The 25,061-nt window shown below is 37.1% G+C and overlaps 1 long non-coding RNA gene across 1 annotated transcript in view; it reads left to right on the forward strand.

Moving 5' to 3' along the window:
• The window catches only part of LOC141375581 (uncharacterized), a 41,060-nt gene extending 16,467 nt beyond the window's left edge, over positions 1 to 24,593 (forward strand). The window contains exons 3-5 of the long non-coding RNA XR_012384112.1: positions 7,325 to 7,410; positions 8,700 to 8,953; positions 21,292 to 24,593. This is a non-coding gene — a long non-coding RNA (uncharacterized lncRNA). The remainder of the gene's footprint in view (positions 1 to 7,324; positions 7,411 to 8,699; positions 8,954 to 21,291) is intronic.
• Positions 24,594 to 25,061: the final 468 nt, after the last annotated feature.

The raw sequence follows: 25,061 nt of genomic DNA on the forward strand, positions 1-25,061 counted from the left end.
CCACACAGAAATGCCAACTGGCCCAGCCTGAGCTCAAACCAGCAACCTTCTTGCTGTGAGGCGACAGTGCTAACCACTGCGGCAAGTTTTAATTGAAATGGGTTATATAGGATTCAGAAATCCATGTTTTTAGTGACACCAGTGGCCATTAAATGAATTGCAGTCAGTAACTTTTGCGTGTAATCATGCACATAAAATGTATGAAAAACATAATTATTTATTGCCCTGATATTCTCAAACAAGTCATAAGCCCATTTCAAACAGTAATACCGATAAATATCTGGAAAATTTCTAAAACAACTTTACCAGTAAATTCATAAAAAAGGTGTTTACACAGGCACGGATGTTCTGGAATTTTTCCGGAAAAGATCATTCACACATCCATTTTAAAATACCGGTAAATTCTGACATCATTAACCAGATATGAGCTCTAGATAGCAGTACTTGCATTTCTAAATATACAGTAGAAGAGGTCTGCCTTTTCTTGATGGTTTCACTTTTATTTAAAGCTTTAGCATTCATGCAGCTGCTTTGTCTCAGAGACATCCAAAGGTAGAAGCGCAAACCGCAGCTAAATGTTTACACATTTAACTACATTACAAATTCGGTGGATGGATAAGTATTGTGAACAACTTATATGAAAACATATTGAGGAACATTTTCGCATGTTCATAATTCGCGTGTGTGCTGGCGTTCACCGGAGCTCTTCTCTCACGTTCACATGCATTAAGCAACTGAAGCAGAGCTTGAAGGTAAACAAACAGCGGTTAATCATAAGCATTTTATCGATAATTTTCTACACAGTTAGCATTAAGAAGGAACAAACATTATCTGACTTACATCTAGTAGCTAAATGTGTCTGGAAAAATATTCAAAGGCTTTTATTTTCATAATAAGCGCGAATGTGAATGCAGAAAACCATCTCACAGAAACCCAATACATGATGGACCCTGCTGAGATATGGATGTGTTTTTTGTTTATGTCGTGTAATCAGGATATTAAAATAAACGAAAAACAACTCCCTTTTCAATGACAACCAATCACTTTACTGAGCAACAGTCACGGCATAATACCACATCCATATTTCAGCAGGGTCCGTCATGGTTTTGGGTCCCCTAGAAGCATTTCCGTTGTGTTAGGTGCAAATTTGCAAGTGTTGTGACCCATTTGCTGAGCGTTTCTTCAGTTGTTTGTGTTGTGACACATTTTCAGCTCGTTTTTTTAGTTGTTTGTGTTGTGACCAATTTGCCACACAATGGATGAAGATCGTTTCTTTATTTACTGATGTTTTGTGTAATTGCATGTGCTTTCTTAAATTGCAGCACGTTAAGCTCTCTCGGCCACCGTACTTTAGCTTCTCTAGGCCAACGTATTCATGTGTATATTTATTGATAAAAACCATGAGAAATAAATATCCATTATATAATCACTAGCATGTTTTCAGTTAATGTTTACAACTACCTTGTATGCAGTTAAGTTGCATGTTAATTTCTGCGGATTCATGTATTTGTACACATAACATACAGTATGAATGGTAAACCCAATGCATTATTACATTATATTCCTATTTCAGCAAACAAGTGCTGCACCTTAATGTTTTCTTTACAATCGGTTCTGAGGTTTCCTCATATTTACAGTATTATAGAGAAAATGCTCTAAGAGTCTGCCTTTTCTCCCTTGGTAACATAATATGTCACATGAGATGTACTGCAGCGGAAGCCAGTTAACTCAGAGTAATGTGCAAGAACCACATTATTGTAATTCTCTCTTCCTCTTTGTGTGTGTGTGTGTGTGTGTGTGTGTGTGTGTGTGTGTGTGTGTGTGTGTGTGTGTGTGTGTGTGTGTGTGCGCGCATGTGCTGCATTCAGGCACTTTTTATAGGTGTGACATTAAACAGGAGCGTGAGCACTAATTTGCACCCCAAACATGTGACAAACAGCAGAACTGTGAACAAACAAAGTCTTTGTTCTTCCTTTTTTAACACGTAACAATCAGCATTTTTCTCATTATGAAACAAAAATCACCTTCCCTCCCACTTCACAGTTTTAAAGTCCTCGCGTCTCACTTTATTCACCTATAATCCTTTTCTCAAACAGTTGTATGAGTGTATATTTCATGCCAGACGTTTTTTTTTTACCAATCGTATGCTTCTCATTTCTCATTATTTGTTGTTAACATGCCAATGATTTCCATAAACGAGTTTATTTATGAAAAGGCTTTTGGCTGCAGTCAATTATATTTTTAGCATTCATATGTACATTTAATTATATTTCAAGAGTTCACACTTAGCTGATGTTTGATAATAAAGCTTGTTTGGCATGCTGTCCTGCGAGAGAGCCTTGAGCTTATGAGATCCTCGAGTTCTGGACTCCCTTGCGTTTGCAGGAGGAGGTTTGAGCTCAGGTAGATCTCGATGACTCCCTCTGGCTTATTTCTTGGTAAGTGATAGATATGGATGGCTGAGGAGAGATGTACTCGCTAAAAGCTTGGCTGGGGTATCAATTTTGGTATGTTCAATTTACTTAGGTTGCATGTTTTTCGACTGTGGGAGGAAACCGGAGAACCCAGGGAAAACCCACACGAGCACAGGGAGAACGAGCAAACTTTGCACAGAAATGTTGACTGGTTTAGTAGGGATTTTAACCCAAAGACATTCTTGCTGTGAAGCAACAGTGCTAACCACTGGACTGCCGTGTCGCTCATCTGGAAAGGAGGGGGGAGTAGGGGTGGGTAGGAGGGGATTCTTCAAGACGAAGATATAGGCTGTTTCTTAATTCCAAGAACGCAGAGAACAGACTTGTGTTCTTCTGGAGACCGGTCTTGCCAGGTGTCCTCGGAAGAACGAACTCAGGAGAGCGTGAGGGCAGAGAACGCATCCTTTGAGAACTGAGATGCTGCGTTTATCATGATAGTCACGTGACCTTCACGTCTTTTAAATGGAAATCATTTAAACCTAACAGCACTCATACAACGATTTATTGTTTTTCCCCTTTTCAAAATATATATTTTGCATAAAAACAATATAAATCTATGTTGCACAATATGAATAAAACAGATTTTAATACGAATTTCAGCAAACAAACGCCTTTAATGTGTTTATTCCTTTATTAAGATGTCCATGGTAATGTTTACTTTTACCGTTTCATTTAGGGAAACTCCTGAGGTAAATAAGTCATATCTCTGAACTTTAATAATAAATCTAAATAAATTGCTGCGCTTCCCACCTCCAGTCGCAATGACTTCTGGGACTTCCAGAGCGAGTTCGGCGCTCAAGTCTGCATCAGTGCGTCCTCGATATCAAGATCACATCCGGGAAATTTCACGCGTCCTCCGTACTTGCGGTCTTGAGTATTGAAACTGAACTTGGGCAGCTGATGATGACATTGCACGAGAACACGAAGACGCAAGACCGCTGAAGAACGCATATTGAGAAACAGCCGTTGAGACAAGAAAACTCTGAGAAATCATCTAATTGGAGAATCAATCATGAGCTGATGCAGGACCAGCTGAGAACAATCATAATCACATGATCTTCTCGAAATGAGTTAATAAATAAACTTCACTTATTTACATACTTACACTCCAGACTGTCATGAACTCAACTAGTAAAACTTTTCAATGACGTGGATTAATAATGTTAATTAATCATCACTTTCTTCTACTGACCAATTGTTTGTTTTCAAAAGACCTCAAAGTATCATAAGCACTCAGTTCTACTTATTTAGATTTGTCTGTATGGATTATCTAGACTTTAAAGTTCTGGTAGACTTATATTTTATGAATCAACAAGGACCATAATTTCAACACACTCAGGACAACACACACACTTAATGCACAAATACACATCATGTAAACATGGCCATCACCTATACAACCTGACAAAAGTATTGTCGTTTATCCCAGATATAAGAGCAACAAATAATAACTTGACTTCTGGATGATCTTTTGGAAAAGTGGCAGAAGATAGACTTTTCTGATGAATCATCTGTTGAACTGCATCCCAATCATCACAAATATAGCAGAAGGCCAATTGGAACCCCCGTAGACCAAAGATTCTCACAGAAATCAGTCAATTTAGGTGAAGGAAAAATCATGGTTTACAAGATATAAACATTATTGAGCATGTGTTAGGTAAGATGGAGGAGGAGGCATTGAAGATGAATCCAAAGAATCTTCATGAACTCTGGGAGTCCTGCAATAACGCTTTCTTTGCCATACCAGATCACTTTATTAATAAGTTATTTGAGTCATTGCAGAGATGTATGGATGCAGTCCTCCACGCTCATAACAGTCAAACACAATAATAATTCTTTTTCCACTGCACCATATACTGACCTTATATTCTATACTGTATAATATTTCTGTTAAGTGACAAGACTTTTGCCTATGCAAAGTCAGACCTTACTGTTCTAATTAAATCATTAAAAATCAAGCCATGATCATATTTTATTTTGGTTAAATAAGCGTAATCTAGAGTAATTTGCCTTTCATTTAAGCCACTTCTAATACCACATGATCAACTAAAAGTCAAGTTATTATTTGTTGTTCCTAAAACTTGGACAAGACCTTTGTCAGGTAGTGTACATACTATAAAACTGCAGGTTAACTATGCTTATATATATATATATATATATATATATATATATATATATATATATATATATATATATATATATATATATATATATATATATATATATATATATATATATATAATTTTAACTGTTGAAAGCTATTAGTTACTAGGTAATTAGTTAAAGTTATTAGTAACTAATTAAGTTATGGTAACTAATACCTTTAACTTTTCTGATTTTGATTGTAATGCAATAATGTACACCTTTTGTAAAGCTGCTTTGAAACAATAATTATTGGGAAAAGCACTACACAAATAAACTTGAATTTCAAAGTCTTCTTTTATGCTCCATTAAAGTAAAAAAGTAACTTACTGGATGTATTGGGAAGTAAATTAACAGCAAATGTGCATGTTTGGATGAACTATCCTTTCAATCACTTGTACCAAAGCATTTTAAAATGATTAGCAAATTTAAATGATATTAAGTCTTTCAATCATATCCTCCTGAGACCCAAAAAGTTTTGTGAATTTAGTACTGGTGTTTTTTCATGTCATTACATTGTTTAGAGCATAAAAGGCATAATTTGTAATTAACTATTAAAAAAAAAAACATGTTTTATGATTATTTTATGCAATTACTCAATCAGTACTCAATTGTTTAAAAAGACGAAGAGACTTGAAAATGCATGACTAGGAAAACAACATGGATCTTTGTTTTTAATCATTTTTGTAAGTTTCAGGATTTCTCAACCATGTTATGAAAGAAATAACAGAGGAATTTGATATCCCAATTTGATCTGTGTGTATGTGTAAAATAGCCTTAAGAGGGTTTTCCCATTGCATACAATATGTCTATGCTTTTTCCAATTTGCATATTGATGCATTTTTGCTTCAACATGAAATGGAAAAAAGAAATATACTAATAGGAGTAATAATTGGCAGGATTTTCAAAATTATCTTATATTTTATAGGAGTAATGGAATATATTTTATTTATCTATTGACTTATTGTGTCTCCTAATAATGGGTAACAAGCCTGCATTTAGTCCAGGTGTCCACTACAGTGGAGATCTATGAAATCAGTGGCTTTGTTCATAGCAAAAAAAAAATCATATTTTGATTTAAAACCCCATACTGTTTTCCAGAGATGTTGATTTATGATAAATACTTAAAAATTTGAAAGATTTTTGATGATAATTACAAAATATGATCATTTTAAATGTAATATAATGTTAATGTTGATAATGTTGATATAATGTTAAACTTGATCATTAAAGTTTGCACAAAATTTACACTTATCACTTGAATATGCACTCAAAAAAGATTTTTGCTGTTTGTTGAAACTACTTATTTAAAATGAGCTGAATCAACACAATTCTTGAGATGTTTTTTGGGACAACTTAGTTGTTTTATATTTAATCCACTATGTTAACTTAATTGTGTGGAGGAACCCTGCATTTTTACTGTGTGTATATGGTATTTGTTATAAACAATGACTTTCTAAAAATATATTTGCCCCCAAAATCTTTAATCAAAAACCATATCCTTCCCTGCCGCCCAAAAATTACTTTTACTTACTTCTGGTCACATGGAATATCTGTAGGGAAGAGCGTCAGTCGATGTCTCGTTTCTGACCTGCCTTCATCCTTTTATAAATTTCTTTTTTATTTTGTTAGCAACACCCACAATCCAATCCAATAATTTCCCAAAGACAAAAATGCGTCATGATAAAAAAGACAATTTTAACTTCCGTTTAATGGCGAATTAAATTATTCACAGCCTTTTTTACAGAACAAGGAGAGAAAGTGTTCATAGTGAAACTTCCAAATATTTGGTATTTTTGAATGTGCTCTGTACAGGACATGTAGATTTAAAGGTGACCTATTGTGCCTCTATTTACAAGATGTAAAATAAGGCTCTGATATCCCTATAGAGCAGGGGTCACCAATCTCGTTCCTGGAGGTCCGGTGCCCTGCACGGTTTAGCTCCAAATTGCCTCAACACACCTGCCTGGGTGTTTCAAGTATACCTAGTAAGAGCTTGATTAGCTTGTTCAGGTGTGTTTGATTAGGCATGGAGCTAATATCTGCAGGACACTGGACCTCCAGGAACAAGTATAGTGATTCCTGCTATAGAGGCTGTATGTGTGTTTCAGTCTAAAATACGCCATGAATAACTTGATGCCAATTGTGTCCTTTTGGTGACTGTCGCTTTAGATTCGAATAAGATTGTGCTCTTTTCGGAAGAGGACGGAGCTACGAATGCCTGTGTGTCAGCATAGTGGCGGATTCAAAAACAAGACTAACCACCTACGCTAATGAGGGAGAGATCATCAACAATGGGCGGAGCTTTTCCTCTCTGATAACATGTACTAAGGGAGAATGTCAAAGTGTTTCTGTTTTATCAAGTCTGATTATATAAAATAAAATGTATGAATTTTTACCATTAGTAGCTGGTTATATTGACTGTTGCCACACAACTTTGTTTAAACCCCTTATAAAAGTGAGTTTTGCATAATAGGTCCCCTTCAAAACTGTGTCCTTTATAGGGTCTCAGAGAATTTCACTAATTTTTATTCCTGGATATCAGGAGGACATTGAAAATTTATTTGGGAATTAAAATATATAGTTGGTGAATTATAGCTACGACCCAGCTTGTAGGTCACATGTACCTCCTGCCAGGTCAGACATGAAGTCAAGGCCTGATGATTGGGATGGTAGACAGGAAGTGTGTTTCTCTCTCTCACTCACAGGTGCTGCATGGCCTCCTGGGCCTCAATGTCAGACACGGAGCATCACTGTCACTTAACGGTCCAGAGCCGGCTAGGGGATGACAGGCGTGAGTAACACATTTTTTTTTACTGACTTTAATAAATAGTGACACACAGTGTCCACATTCACTCAATCAGAAACATAGACATCTGATTGCCAAACTGTAAACAAGACCAGTCATATGCATGCTATTTATACACACATATGTATGCAGAGATGTCTGATTGACATATCTGCAGAATATCACTGTGTGTTATGCACATATTACATTTTTTGATTAAAGGAGGTGTTTTGAATTGTATGTTTTGTTTAAATGCTATTAAACAAATTCTGTCATTATTTAAGTATGTAGGTATGTTTTACACTCTTTAAAAAGATCTTCCTCCCTTAATTTTAACTCATTGAAATAAGTTAAAGCAACATATCAATATTTGTTGTCTTGATTTTTTGGCATGAAAACGTTTTATAATGTGGATAAAAAAAAATGTTCAAGCTTCAAAATGGAATTTTGAAATAAATCATTTGACACTTAAATTATAGTCATCTATAGTAAACTGTAGGAATATGAGTGAGCTAAGCTGCAGTCACACTGCACTTTTCTCCTCATAGACCTCCATTCATACGCGTCAGACCGGAAACACAAGGTCGTGCGTCAAGTTTTGCAGATTGATGCGTTGGAAAGTTCAAGCTTGGTGAACTCTGACCTGCAAAAGCACATCACTTGACTGCGTGAAACCAAAGGAGGATCAAAGCATGACCTCTCTGGACAGAAATTTTAAATATGGAGCAATCGCTTGCTTTTTTTAATCTCTAATTATCTTGTTTAATCCTGCCCCTTTTCGCAGCACCGCACGACAGAATTTTGCAGGCACAAACTCTAGTGTGACTGCAGCTTAAGTTAAAGAGATTAAACCTGAGAGCTTGATGAGGATGATATTTGAAAAATCATTCAGACACTTTTCATGAGCTAAATCATCTGATTCAGACATAAAAAAAAAATCTGATACCTTTTTTCCTGTTATGAATTTTGGAGAGCCACAGAAACTATTCCTAAAAAAAAAGAAGCAAACTGGACTTCTGTTCATGCCACTAAAATGTGTGTAAAAAAAAAAAAAAGACTAAAGTGCTGCTAAACATTTTGTTAGGGCTAGCAATGGATGCTTCTGAAACACTGCCTTCATGAACTTTAGAAAATTTGTGAATATCAGATTTGCCAAGTCATGAGTTTGGCTAATGAATTAAGCATTTTTTTTATTTAAATGCATTTTAATAAGTATTTACACACTTTAAAATTCATAATTGTTCTACAAAACTTCAATTTTTACTTTGTTTGTTACCCCACTCCCAATGTCACAGAAGAAGACAGGATGCAAGAGAGAAGGATGCAAATATGATCACAGTCTATTGAGAAGGATGGCAGGAAACAGGACTCAATAATGAGGCTTTGCAGGATGGATATGGAAGACCAGATGAATCGGAGGGACTGGAGGAGTATTAGAAGCCAGGCACACAGATTGACAAACCTGGGGAAATCGACGACAACCAGAGGAAGGAGAAACAACACTAGGAAAAAGAGACAAAGACACTGGAGATCATAGTAAAGGAGAGAGGCAAGTAAACTTGGGATTTAGATAATAGCCATTGACTTTGAGGACAGCACAGTCCTGAACCAAAAACCTAAAAAATCAGATGTACATAAGTATATACAGCCTTTGCTCATTACTTTGTTGATGCACCTTTGGCAGCAATTACAGCCTCAAGTCTTTTTGAATATAATGCCACAAGCTTGGCACATCTATCTTTGGGAATATTTGCGCATTCCTCTTTGCAGTACCTCTCGAGCTCTTTCAGAGCAGCAGAAATTTAACAGTAACCTTCTCCAGCCTTGTGCCTCTAGAAAATCCTGTCACTGAGGTCTACAGACAATTCCTCTGTCTTCATGCTTGGTTTGTGCTTTGACATGCAATGTCAAATTTGGGACCTTATATAGACAGGTGTAGGTCTTTTCAAATTATGTCCAATCAACTGAATTTACCACAGGTGAACTCCAGTTAAGCTGTTGAAACATCTCTAAGAATGATCAGTGGAAACAGAATCTACCTGAGCTCAATGTAGAGCTTCACTGCAAAGGCTGTAAAAACTAATGTACATGTGATTTTTCAGGTTTTTTAGTTTTAATAAGTAAGCAACAATTTCAAAAACCCTTTCTTCACAATGTCATTATGGGGTATTGTGTGTAGAATTGTGAGGTAATAAATGTAATTAATCCATTTTGGAATAAGGCTGTAACAAAACAATGTGGAAAAAGTGGAGCGCAATGAATACTTTCCGGATATGGGCTTACATGGGGGTGTCACGGTGGCGCAGTGGGTAGCACGATCTCCTCACAGCAAGAAGATCGCTGGTTTGAGCCCTGGCTGGGTCAGTTGGCATTTCTGTGTGGAGTTTGCATGTTCTCCCCGTGTTCACGTTAGTTACCTCCGGGTGCTCCTGTTTCCCCCACAGTCCAACGACATGCGTTATAGGTGAATCGAATAAGCTAAATTGGTTGTTGTGTATGTGTGTAAATACAAGAGTGTATAGGTGTTTCCACTGCAACCGCTGCATAAAACATGTACTGGATAAGTTGACGGTTCATTCCTCTGTGGCAACCCCGGATTAATAAAAGGGACTAAGCCAAAAAGAAAATGAATGAATAAATTATTTGCTGGATATGATTGTTGAGTGGATTTAAAAACAACACTTCATTTACCATATCTGATTATATTTTGGTACTAAATTTAATATCATCTCAACTAAGCCCAAGCAAGAATATTAGTTTAGCATGGAAATTTTTGCTCCTCCAACATGTTATTAATTGACATTTTTACAGCGTGTGTCTAATATGTTTAAAAATGAATGAAATGTGTTTCAATAAACATGTGTGTGTAAAAAGGCGCAGTGCCCTAATTACCACAGTCCTGCCTAAAATATGAGTAATTAAAATAAACACATATTGCCAGTGTGCCTAATGTTGAATGCTTTGAAATGATTTTGTAAGCAATTCTTTCAGCTTATTAGACTTCGGTTTCCCTACCTTGTTTAGGCATCTGGTGCAGTTACTAACAAAATATATACTATGTGACCTTGTGTTGTTTCCATGTCGCTTCTTGTGTGTGTTTGGTTGTAAGACATAGTTTGTGGACCAAGACAAAGTTGTCAGTGATTCTTCCTATTGTAAAGTCAAGTGTGATGTCACCGATCTATCTTTCAGTGTAAACACAGCAGTGTCAGAATGCTACCCCAGATAGTCATGCAGTGTGAAAACATCTGTGATGTAACTACTTTGAAAACCGTGCAGTTTGAACTTGGCATGAGTCTCTTCTGCATAAATTTGAACCGAGCAAAACTAATAATTTCGATATATATGATCTTGAATGAAGTTCAGCCATCTGCATTTATCAGTTTTGTATTATAATAGCTGCCTTTTGTTTTAAAGAGTGTTTCATATTCTCTTTTAGAGAATCATGACAATGAGGGGTAAGTGCTGTAGTCAAATAATGGAAGACCTGGAATGTCTCGTGTGTTTAATTTCCCAATGAATCCAAATTAATGAGCAAATAAACCCATGCATAAATAATTGAGATACATAAATGACCAGCGCAGCAGCCTCTGCGGCACAATAGCATCTCATTAAGGGTTTATAACAATGAGAGGATGAGAAATAGAAAGAGAGAGAGAGGAAGAGACACCCTAGCAACGGTGTGGTAAAAGAGTCATCTCATAATGTAATGGATGGTGGTAATGACAGTACTTACTGTTGCCCGAATGTACGTTGACTGGTCAGACAGTGCAGGACCGGCGGCACTGTTGAGCATAATTAAAAATGTGTGTGTGTGTGTTTGCTGAGAGGAAAAGAAAGAATGATTGTGCTGATGTGTGCATGAGTCTGTGGGGGAACAGAAAGAAAGCTTATTATCCATCTGCCATCCAATTTCAATCTCTTTAAAACAAATGAAACATTCACAAGACCAGGGACTTTTCATTATCTCAGTCCTCGGCCCTAAAAGGAGCCTTTTACTGCCGCTGACTAAACACCAGCAGAGAAGGAGGTGGAGGTGAAATGAGAGGAAATGAAGAGCTAGAGGCAGGACAAATCTGAACTTTGCAAATGGCATTTACATAGCCTTTACTATGCAAGTCACAAAGTCCAGCAAATCGGCTCATAAATGAGAAGAATTAAACAAGAAACCTGTTGCCTGGTGGAATGGTTTGGATCGCAGGACGTTCACTCGAATCTCTGCAATCGAGAACGCTCAGTAGCTTGTTCTCGTGTTTAAAAACATCACTCCCAAAGAGCCTTGTCGTCTTAAAAGGAACATGCTGAGCTCCGACAGCAATGAGCAGTGCAGTTAGTGAGCCGTAACGTGCCTTTGCTCGGTCTCCTGTGGGTTGTTGGTTGCATTAGCATGCTGAAGGCTCCGTGCAAAACTTCCTGTCCTAAGGTCACATCTAAATGGAAGAGATTTGAGGAGAGAAGTCTGGGTCGTGGAGAAGGTCATCGCCATTAATCATGCCAGAGTCTCTTTACCGCCAGTCCCAGATAGCATCATTGATTGAGGCCAGTGATTAATTCCTCGCTAAAGCAGGTGGAACTTGTGAAATCACATCTTTAATTTGTTTCTAATCACTGCCTGGATGGTCACATGGCAACCGGGACTCATGAAAGAGGATGAATGTCTTCCTTGTGACATGTAAAAAGCAATTCGTTGGGGTCCTTGAGTCAAAAAGGAGATTTCTAGAAGTTTTACATAACTGCTGCACTTTTTTTTAGCACCAAGCAGGGATTTTTTTGGTCACTCTTTCTGCATGTCGCATTGTTATAGGTGGCCAATAGTTTCCACAACCGAAGTACTGAATGAATGTTTCTAAAGACTCCGACATTGAAAACATTTGTTATGACGTAGAACTAGAAATTAGCCTTTGGATATTGAATTGGATAAATGTAATCATTTGTTCAAGCATTTTGTTCAAGAACACTGTTTCATTCAGAAAAGAACCAAGGCCGTCTTTATGAGCTAGCCATTTACTTGTTTATCTAACTCATTCATCCAATAACACATTTATTTCGATACAAAACAAGTGATTCACCTTTCGTTGATTCATTTTATCAGTTCGAAAGCAATATAAGAGCAAGTCATTCATTCAACAACTCATTTCATTTCATTCAGAAAGAAAACAGACCAGTTGGTTTTAATAGCGAGATCTTACATTGAATTCATTCATTTGATTTTATCATAGGTTCATTCTGAAAATGTAGCACTGTATTCATTACTAGAAATCGCGAATTATGTATCCAGAAGTATGTATGGCTGCATTTTGTCTTTAAAACGAACGCTACGGTTCTGTATGACGCCGTTTCATTTTCTGGATTGCTTTTTAAAACTCTGCGTTTGGGTGTAGGGAAGGGAGTGAGCGAGGCGATTGGTGCTTTTTAAAACACTATTGGTTGGGTTTAGGGAAGGGGGGGGAGTGGGGTAATTGTTCGGTTGGTCAATCAGTCAGTCAGTCAGTCAGTCGACGGTTTCGCAATGGATGGATTCGCGAAAACAAAAACTTTAAAAAGAATATAGCTCCTGGGATGTATTTTGCTCTCTCCAGAAATGTATATAGGGGTATGTAATGCCTGGGTTGTCTGATTTGTTTCATTCAGGAAAAGAACCAAGACCAGCTTTATGAGCAATTCATTTACTTAACAGTCATTCAATACCACATCTATTCACGTACAAAAAGAGCGATTCACTTTGCGATCATTCATTTGATTTGCTCAAAAGCTCTGGTTCATTAAGAAAAGAACGTAGGCCATCTTTATATGAGCAAGTCATTGAGTCATTCATTCAGCTGATTTTATTCATTGGTCTCGTGCATCCACCATGTTTGTAGTTTGTTTATGCGTTTCACCCGCATAAGTAGTTCTAATCAAATTTGCATCCGATGCGTAATGTACTGTGGCAATATCAGCGATTAGAGTATGGACGCTTCTACACTTAATTTTCACAGGAAATAGTAAACCATTCAGGAACCTTTTGCATACTCTTTTCAACATACTACGATTTGGGACATACTTCATTCATTTAAAGGGCTTCATTCATTCAAAGGGCTTAGTCCCTTTATTAATCCAGGGTCACTACAGCGGAATGAACCGCCAGCTTATCCAGCACGTGTTTATGCAGTGGATGCCCTTCCAGCCGCAACCCATCTCTAGGAAACATCCACACACACTCATTCACACACACACACATTCATACACTATGGACAAAAAAAACGGAGGGAAACCGGAGCACCCGGAGGAAACCCACGCGTATGCAGGGAGAACATGCAAACTCCACACAGAAACGCCAACTGAGCCGAGGCTCGAACCAGCTACCTTCTTGCTGTGAGGCGACAGCACTACCTACTGCGCCACTGCATCGCCGGGACACACTTTTCAAATGCTGTTTAGAATGGATAGCAGTGTTGGCCAAGCTACTTGAAAAATGTAGTAACCTAAGCTACTATTATTACTATTATACTATTATTATTAGCTACTCTACTTAAAGTGTAGCTTAACTACACTAAAAGCTACCCCCTGGGAAATGTAGCAAGCTAAGTTAAAAGCTACATGGCAACAGTAGCTTAGCTACATTCAAGCTATTTTTACAATTTTCATTTGTAAATCAAAGCAACTTAAATCCAAGTCAATCATTTCTTAGAGATCAATATAACTGTCAATGAAACATATAAGGCATAATAGTTCAGTTCAGTTATTTACTGTAAATAATATGCTGTACTAAACAGAAACACATTATTGTATATAACAGCTTTAACAAAAATCCTTTACCACCAGGTGTTACACATTTAAAATACTATAGTAACTTATAGTAAAGGGAAATATTTTGGAATAAGCATTATTTTAAAAAATCATATACTAAAGTATTTTTTGAGCACAACATCAGAAATGAAGTTATTGCATCTTAACATGTACATCTCGAGGTACAGTATGGACACGAGTAATCCTGCTCCAGAAATAACTCCTCTCCCTCAGCCATCTTTCCATCAAGCAAGTTTCGGTTGGTGACGTCGCCAACCAAACGTGGCAGTAATGCACCAAAAACTTTGTGGTCGAACACCGTAAAACAGGAAGAAGAAGAAATCCTCATTCTCGCCATCATATGGATTTACTTTCATCGCCTGGACACCGGCCTCACAGCTGTGTGAATGTCGGTGCCGTCACTTATTTATCCGCAGTTGGTAAAAGTATCTTTTGTGGGCGCTACTGCGCTACTTAACTAATAAAATAGCTTTGCTACTGAAAACCTATTTGATTTAGAAAATAGCAACGCTACCGCCACGCTACTGAGAAATGTAGTTAAGCTAGCAGTGTCACTATACTTGTAGCGACTGATTCCCAACACTGATGGATAGTATGCGAATTGGGACGCTGCACATTTTTTTATGCAGTTGAATCATTCATTCGGCTGATTCATTCAACAACTCTGATTATTTAGAAAGGAAACAATCCAGTAGCTTTTAATGGTGAGATTTTACATTGAATGAATTCAATCACTCATTCATTCAATTTGTTTCATTCAGAAAAGAACCAAGACCATCTTATAGAGCAAGTCATTTACTAACTTATTTAACTGATTCATATGATAACATTCACACTTATTTATACGGGTAAAATAAAATAGGCATTTACCTTTTCACTCATTTGATTTGTTCAATACATTCGTTCATTAGGAAAAGAACAAAGACCGTTTTTATATGTGCAAGTCGTTGAGTCATTCATTCAGCTGATTCATTCAACAACTCTGCTTCATTCAGAAAGAAAACAAACCCTGGTTTTATACGTGAGATCTTGCATTGAATGAATTCAATCATTTATTCAGTCATTCAATTTGTTTTATTCAGTAAAGAACCAAAACTGTCTTTATGAGCAAGGCATTAACTCGTTTATTTACCTGATTTATATGAGTGATTCATCTTGAGAGGGGTCTGGCTGCAGACTCGGTGCAGTGCAATCAGAGCTACATCCAATGCTTTTTAATGCGTTCACCTAACCCCACCCCTAACCCTACCGTCACAGTGATGTCACTCATTCCATTGAATGCATCGTGTCTGACATTGCATCGCTGAGTGATGCAATCTCAGCTTGCATCATTAAGGCTGCATCCAGATACTATTGTTCATCTTTCGATCATTCATTTGATTTGTTCAAAAACACTGGTTCATTAGGAAAAGAATGAAGACCACCTTTCTATAAGCGAGTCATTTCAAGTTTTCAGCTGATTGATTTAGCTGATTCATTCAGCTGATTCATTCAACGACACTGATTCATTCAGAAAGAAAACAAAATATTTGCTTTTGAGATCTAAATTGATTTAATCCCCTCATTATTCATTTGATTTGTTCCAAATGTAACGGAGGCCAGCTAGTAAAGTGCTGTGTAGGTAAACATCACTCCTCTGACCTCTAAAAGGTGCTTTAGCGACAGACACTAGAAGCCATGGTCTTTAGCTTCCTTGTTAGAGCAACCAACTCCCATGCCAAAAGTCGCTGGTGCAATCCCAGCTCGGATCGTGTTGGGTGGTGTAGCACCGGTGGGGTTACCTTGAGTGAGTTTTATTGGTGTGAGTGTAGCGGAGGCCAGCTAGTAAAGTGCTGTGCTGGTAAACTTCATTCCTCAAACCTCTAAAAGCTGCTCTAATGTCAGATGCTAGAGGCCATGGTCTTCAGCCTCCTTGTTAGAGCAACCGACTCCTATGCGGAGGGTCGCCGGTTCTATCTCAGCTTGAAGCAGGTTGGGTGGTGTAGGACCGTTGGGGTTACATTGGTGCCGTGACCCGGATGGGAGTGAGCTTTAGGGGTGTGAGTGTAACAGATGCCAGCAAGTAAAGTGCTGTGCAGGTAAACCTCACTCTTCTGACCTCTAAAAGATGCTCTAGTGTCAGACACTAGATGCCATGGTCTTTAGCCTCTTTGTTAGAGCAACCGACTCCCATGCGGAAGGCGGGGATACATTAGTTCATTTAGACAAGAACCAAGACTTTATGAAAAAACATTTATTCTTTCATTTAACTGATTCATTCATATGAACATTTGATTATATGTTCATTATATGAGCATTACTTCATTCTATAGTACAAAATAAGCAATCTACCTTTATGATAATTAATTTAATTAAATTGTTTATCAATCTGATTTGTTTAAAAACTCTAGTTTATTCTGGAAGGAACCAAGAGCAATTTTATGAACATTCTTTAGTTCTAAAATGCTAAAACAGGATTTATTTTTTTAGTTCAGACTTCCGATTCATTAGCAACTAAATGTAAAAAAAATCTCAGAATAATGAAGTGCAGTAAAGAGGTAAGCTATTTGCACTACAAACCAGCTACTTGACCAAATGGCATATGAAGTGCACTTTGCAGGACAATCTCAGGTGATCACAATGTACCCCAAAAAAATCCAATGCTTTCTTTTGAATTAACTGGCATCGCATGTAAATACGCAAGAGCGGTAAAGAGGATCAGAAGTGCCAGTCAGGCAGTGTAATTTTCAAGACGCAGAACGAACTGTTGATCTGATTACAAGAGGGATTTTAACGAGTGAAAATAATGAATGTTTTGTTTGTTTGTTCTAACCCCTCTCTATACGACTGCAGTTCCCCATAGAAAAGCAGCCAGTCATCTTCAACGTCCTTCTTCAACGACGGAAGACGGAAAATGTCTAAATTTGCACTAATATGAAATCTCATGCTCTTTAAATTATTCATGAGTTGAGAGGCAAACTAACCTGACACACTTCTTCCATTCTCCAAACTCTCTTTAGAGAGAAAGTAGGGTAAATTAGGTTGTTAGAAGAAAAGACAAAGATTTCATACAGTTTCTACTTGAAAAACTTGATATATAGTGAATACTTGATTCTGGTTTTACTCCATTGAATTGCCTAATGACTCTCAAGTGAAGGGTCGTGACTTGGAAGTGTGCTCTGATGGGGTGAATTTACATAATTAAAGGTGCAGTATGTAAGTGTGACACCCAGTGGTTGAACTAGGTATTGCACATTTTGTTTAAAACACAAGCAAACGCAGGTTGCCAGATTGACAACATCAACAGAAGTGTGCCAAGCTATCCAGTCTAAAGGCTGATTTGAACCGTGTTCTTAATAAAAGCAACAGTACGAGATAGAAGGAATACTTCACATAATAAAAGGAGGTTTTGTTCAAGCCAACTCTTGAAATTTATATATTAGAAACTGTTAAATTATTCAGTGTTAAATGTTAATAATGTGAGTTTGAATGTCATTTTACAAGACATTTATTGCCATATTACTGAAGGCAGCAGCAGATAGTTTACCTCAGGTCCTGAAAATAAAATAAACTATTTGAAATTAAACTTTAGAACTGTGACGACAGATAACTACAACCAGCACATAGTGATTCAGCATGTACATTTATTAATAATAATAAAGCGGTTTAATTTGTATTAATTAAATTATAAACCTTGCAATTTTGCTGAATTGCAGTAAGTGCACTATTCTGTGCTTCTAAATAGCTTTACTTAGTTTTTTGTCGTGTTCTGTCTGGTGCAAACAACCAAATTGCTTATAACTGCGTATCTCGTCACATAGGGATTCTCACTAGTGGCCCTCAGCGATCCTGTAGGTGGGATGCGAGATAGCTTAAAATTAACTCTCAATATTATATTATAGTTTTTGGATTTCATTATTAATATGTTATATTAAAAGGAACAAAGTTATGCACTTTTTGACTGATAACTTCAAACTCGGCACAGAAATAGCTTCAGGATCGCGTCTGCATCTAGTATACATCAGACAAACTATGAATGAAGTGACAGTGTAAGTCTCCCTTTTTTATTTTTGTGGGAACTATTTAATATATGATATATCCATGTAGAATAAATGTTTCATGTGTTTTTGTAACAGACGTGTGCACATACAGGAGGATCTAGCAAGGTTCAAAGGTGTTTCTGCCATAGAATGTAAAATAAACTTACATATGAGCTTATGACACACTCTGGCGGAGATGTTTACTGTTCCTGTCAGCGATCTCCCAATAATACCCAGCTGCAAACTCAACCACCATCAGATTGACGCATTATACCATCATATATTAGTATATAACAGCTCTGTCTGGTTAGCTGTGTGATTTTCTGCAATAACAGCACTGGTCCAGCCTCTTCACCCTTCACCTTTGTATTTCTCCGCCCACATACAGCAACAAGCAGAGGACACTCTACAGTTTGACAGATATTCATACTGTTGGGCAACATAATGCACTTTTGGGGCTTTTTTTAGTCGAGAATGTAGTTGTTTAGATTGCAACTATGCTGTTTATTTATAAGAATAGTGCCTATTTTAAAATATTTATAATTTCTGAGAGACACCGTGTCTCCGGCCATTAGCCTGTCATTGAGCAGGTTGATGTTGTCCATCCACAAGATGGTGACAGAGATCACATAATAAGCCCTTACAGGCGAGGAAAAACCAAGCATAATATTAAACTACAGCTGATCAAATCATTATAAAACTGGTAAGTGTTTTTTTTAAGTCGATCTCTCTTTTGTATGTTGCAGTGCTGTATTTATACCATAATAATTGTAGTGTATTGAGCGTGAGATGTGACTCATCTTGAAGTCTTAAACCTGTAGATGGCCATCTGTTTCTAATGCATCTCCTGTTTTCGCTATTGCAGTCTAGTTCAGTAAATAGAAAGAAAGATGAAATGTCCCCATGTGTTCAGCTTTTTTCCTTATCGCAAACACAACAATATTCTGCTAGTGTAGCGTTGCTTTGAGCAAAGAAATACTAGGAAATCTCTGTAGATTGATAGCATTTCATGTTGTTCAGCCTTGTAATGTTAAAATGTGAGCAAAATCCAATAGTATCTGGATGCAGCCTTTGTGATGCAAGCTGAGATTGCATCACTCAAGCAATGCAATGTCAGACACAATGCATTCAATGGAGTTAGTGACATCACTGTGACGGCTAGGGTTGGAGGTGGGGTTAGGTGAGCACATTTAAAAGCATTGAATGCAGCTCAGATTGCACTGCACCAGGTCTGCTTCCAGACCCGTCTCGTAAAATTACCTGTTTTGTCATTATTTTAGACATTACGCTAGAGAATCATTTAAATACTAACTCTAAAGTGAAGTTGGTGAGTTATTAACGGCTTCTGCTGTTCTGATGTCCGCTGCAAATGTGAATAAATGGCGGAAGAAAGTAGTTCCTCTTACAAAAGGGTTTTGAGACTCTCTGTGTTTGATTTTCTTTTTGATACACACACAATTATGCATATAATATATATATATATATATATATATATATATATATATATATATATATATATATATATATATATATATATATATATATATATATATATATATATATATATAATATATATATATATATATATATTCATTCATTTTCTTGTCGGCTTAGTCCCTTTATTAATCTGGGGTCGCCACAGCAGAATGAACCGCCAACTTATCCAGCATACATTTCAGGCAGCGGATGCCCTTCCAGCTGCAACCCATCTCTGGGAAACATCCATAAACTCGTTCACACTCATACACTATGGACAATTTAGCCTACCCAATTGACCTGTACTGCATGTCTTTGGACTGTGAGGGAAATTGAAGCACCCGGAGGAAACCCACACGAATGCAGGGAGAACATGCAAACTCCACACAGAAACACCAACTCGAACCAGCGACCTTCTTGCTGTGAGGCGACAGCACTACCTATTGCGCCACTGCGTCGCCTATATATATATTTATTTATTTTTATTTTTTTATAATTTATAGATTTTTTCTTTAAATATATAAAATGCTGATAATGGAAGGCACAACAAATCTTTTTTCGGCACGTAACTCACATTTTCAAAGCAGAATAACTGACTTCAGCATTGTTTTTCAGATAAACAAGAATGTTCACATGTTCACTTGGCATGTTTCTTAAATATCTGCAAACATATTATGGTATTGTTATGCTTTAGAAGAGTAATACAGCACCTTTAAAATTATGGCTGTAAAAGAAATAAAAAGAAGAGACAAAAAAACTTCAGTTAAACCTGACTTGAAGTTATTACTAATAAGCTAAATTGGGATGATGGAAATGTTAGCCAGTTGATGTCTATGTGAAATCAGAGCTATTGCTGGGAATCCACAGTACATTTCATACCTGTCATATTGTTCCTGTTCAGAACAGCCAGCAATGTTTTAAAACTGCATGTTTTATTTACGCCTCTGAATGCATTACTATAGTGCATTATTAAGGCTTTCCAAGAAACAAGATAGAAAAACCTGTGTGTTCATTTGAAATGATTTGCCGATGTGTCAGTCCAGGTTTAAATGTGTGTTTTAGCTGGCGTGAACACCACCGCCCAGATCTTTCAATAAATAAACCCCCCTGTGTTATGAATGCATATTAGAGCGACACGACTGACATTTAGATCCAGTGTGATTATTCAGAGAGGATAAAGAGCCAAAGCCCCCCTACAACCGTTAGTTCAGGAAGGAAGAGCCCACCGCAACGCAGTCTGCTGCTAATGAGCCAATTATCTCTGCACTGCAACACAGGAAGTCGTGGCCGTAAAAGTGTGACTTTTTTTTAATTCATCTTTTTTACAAGCGCATGTCAGCCAGCACTCTGACACCGAAAATGTTAGATGGATTTAGAAGGGCTTATTAGACAAGCCACGCTTTAAATGTTTTCATACTACATGTTTTTTTTTACTAACACATTAATATTTATATATTATGTGACTCATAAGTTTCCATGAGTTGTAAAATATTCAATATACAATCAAGACGGATGCTAGAATCTCATGTGTGTGCATGTATATATGTGTGTGTGCGTATATGCTACTAAATACTATCATTTTTAAACAAACAAACATTTCTAGGGTGTATAAAGCAGAATGCAGAGAAGAGGAAAACATGCAGAAAGTGGCAGTTCTGTGGTTGAACATACCTTGTGGATTTTAGACTTCAGAAGAAAATGGCCGGACTGGTGCAGCTGATATAAAGGTAACAGCATCTCAAACTTTTAAACATTCAAGGTCTGCAGAAATGCATCTCTGAACAAATTAAACCATAAAGCAGATGAGCTACAGCAGAGAAAGAAGAGCACACGTGGTGCATTCACGTCAAATTGGATAAATCGTATATGTTGAATGCACATCAATGTCACTAAAAAGCATTATTATTAAGATTTTTTGAGTTGGGGGTAAGAAACAAGCCAGAAGTACTATAATAATGAATTATATATTCTAGTACTTCTTATTATATACTCACTGGCGACTTTATTACACCATACTAGTACCAGGTTTGCCTTCAGAACTGCCTTAATCCTTTGTGGTATAGATTCAACAAAGTACTGGAAATGTTCCTCAGAGATTTTGGTCCATATTGACATGATAGCATCACATAGTTGCTGAAGATTTGTGGGCTACAAATCCATACCAATCTAATGCCATTCTCTTGTTCCACCACATGTCAAAGGTGCTCTATTGAGATCTGGTGACTGCGAAGGTCATTTGAGTAGTGAACTCCTTGTCATTTTCAAAAAAAAAAAACAGTCTCAGACGATTCACGCTTTATGACATGGTATCAATTGCTTATTTGAGTTACGGTCGCCTTTCTATCAACTGGAACCAGTGTGGCCATTCTCCTCTGACCTCTGGCATCAACAAGGCATTTGCGCCCACAGAACTGCCGAGAGAAAAAGAATATTTTCTTTTTTTGGGACCATTCTCTGTAAACCCTAGAGATGGTTGTGCATGAAAATCCAAGTAGATCAGCAATTTCTGAAATACTCAGACCAGTCTGTCTGGCACCAACAACCATGCCATGTTCAAAGTCACTTAAATCACCTTTCTTCCCCATTCTGATACTCAGTTTGAACTGCAGCAGATCGTCTTTACCATGTCTACATGCCTAAATGGATTGCAGTGCTGCTATGTGATTGGCTGATTAGAAATTTGCCTTTACCATTAGTTGGACATAATAAAGTGGCCGGTAAGTGTACATAGGTCAGTAGGCAGAATTCATGCAAAGGCAACTGTTATGGGTTCACAAAACAAAATTGGTGCGAATTCTTTGCTATTCATTTTCTAAAAGCTGAGTTAGCTATCCCTGCTGTAATTTATGCTGATTAAGTAACTTTAACGCACTTGACATCATTTTTACGATGTGTCTTGTAAGTAGGAACATCCCAGGAGGAACTGAATGCAGCAACAGCTGACACTTTTGTCAGTAAAGAACAGTAATCTCAGGCTACAATTTACATAGACTGCCAAAACTGTTGGAAAAAATGTTGCCTAGCCTAATTTTTGATTACTGCAGCAAAAATATGGATGTTAGGGTATAAATTTGGACAAAAAGTATGAATGCATTCTGTTTTGTAGCAATGGCGTAGCATGCTAGTGGTGTAATGGAGCAGGTAAATTTTCTTGCCTCACATTGGGTCCATTTAGTGCCAACTGTGTATTGTTTGAACACCAGACCTATTGTTGCTGACTTTCAGCATAACAAAACACCCCATCACAAAGCTCAACTCAAACAGGTTTATTAAATGCCTGTAAATTCACAATACTAAAATGTCCCCCACAGTCACCAGATCTCACTCCATTAGAGCACCTTTGAGTTGTGGTGAAGAGGAGATTCACATCATGGATGTGTAGCCGACAAATCAGAAAAAAAAAACTGTGATGCTGTCTTGTCAACATTAACCAAAATCCCTGAGAAATGTTTTTCTACACCTTGCAGAATCAATGCCACAAAAGGATCAAAACAGGGTCAGAATCAAAAAGGGATGCAATCAGTTGTTTCTAATCAGGTGACTGGTTATATACAACACATCTAATTAGTTTGTAAGTATGGCTTCATTGCTGTTGTTACACAACTGCCTTTATCCCAGTGCTGCCGTTCACATCACGCCTGTCTGACAGTGCCATCTAGTGGCCAAAATCAGTCTCAATAAATAAGCTTTCGTTTATGGGCCAGTGTAGAGCCTGTAAGAATTTATTTTTGTCTTTCACAGTTATAGCCTTCCAATAATTGAGTGGTTCAGTGCCTATAAAACGGGTAGAGAAATGAATATGCCCCAGAGGGAATATCCAAGAGATACTGCTCCCAGATTCTCCACTGCATTTAATTTTGTGATGGCTCACTATAACCTTTACTGTACTATCCATCACACTGGTATAACTGTCCTGATATACCAATAGCACGCGCCAGTTTCCATATCCCGCCAGGCTGAATATTAGTCGCTTATCTGCTCTAGTATGATGTCGCATGATTGAATTTGGGCCTCACAGATTTGCTTACAAATGATTATTATTTTTTTATTATTAGAAAGCAGCAATAGTATCAAAGCATATTTATTAACCCGTTAACTTTTCACTATCTACATATTTCACTCATGTTAATCTTGGTTTACGCCTTTGTGCTTATTTTGACAAATGTGTGATGTGTAGTGTTATGACAAGGTTATTGTTTCTCTGCATTTACTGTTAATAATAGCTGCGGTCGTAGTAAAGTAGTAATGGTGTGGTTGTTACAGTAGTAGTAGTAGTCGTTGTTGGTGTAGTAATATCAGTAGTAGATGTTGTTGATGTAGATGTAGTAGAAGTGATTGTAGTAGTAGTAGTAGTGGTAGTAGTAGTAGTAGTCGCAGTAGACGTTGTTGTATTAGTTGTAGCAAACGCTATAGTAGTATCAGTAGTGGTAGTCGTTGTAGTAGTATCAGTATTAGTAGACACTTTAGTAGTAGTAGTCGTGGTTGTGGCTGTAGTAGAAGCAGTAGTAGTTGTTATATAAGTAACTTTCTGTAGTAGTAGTTGGTGTAGCACTTGTGATTTATTATTATTGTTGTCAGTTATTACTGTTGTCCTTTCTCTCTTTTTACTCTCATATTTAATATCATACAATAATAAGCATTGTTGTTACTCCCTACCTCTGACTGGTTTCTTTCTATATGTTTTATCTATATCTGTGACACTTGCTTCATTTATTGACTGTTATTGTTCCCAATGTATGTACTCTGACCTGTCCACCAAGTTACCTTTACATGCATACACACACTCACACGCACACACTCACGCACATACCAGTACCTGACTATATTGTTGATGTTTTTGTTTTGTTGCTTTGTATTTGTTATCTGTTGATGTTTTCTTGTATTTGTATGATTTTTGCATATTCTAATAAAAAAATAAAAAATAAAAAAATAAATAATAGCTGCGGTCTTGTTTTATTGTATAAACTACTCATAATATTTCTGACACACACACATTTATGTGGACTCTCCACTGGCATGTTTTTTATACTGGTAAAACCACTTATTACCCTGCCCCTAAACCCAACCCTCACTGGTGAAATGCAGGGGGAAAAGATTGTCAAATGACCACATTAAATATAATGTTTAAGTATTTTGAATTACCACCCTAAACCACCAACAAAATTGATACCTATAGGTCATGCCAATGTTGCTGTTCAATTTTGTCCTTGTAAAACACAAGCCAGAACACACACATGCATTTGTTCTCATACATGATATAATGCCCCCACTCAAAAATAAATGTTTTGAAATCAATATTTTTTTTTTACAGTACACTACCTGACAAAAGTATTGTCGTCGATCCCAGTTGTAAGATCAACAAATAATAACTTG

Source organism: Danio rerio, chromosome 8 (genome assembly GCF_049306965.1).
Source record: "Danio rerio strain Tuebingen ecotype United States chromosome 8, GRCz12tu, whole genome shotgun sequence".
NCBI lineage: Eukaryota > Metazoa > Chordata > Actinopteri > Cypriniformes > Danionidae > Danio > Danio rerio.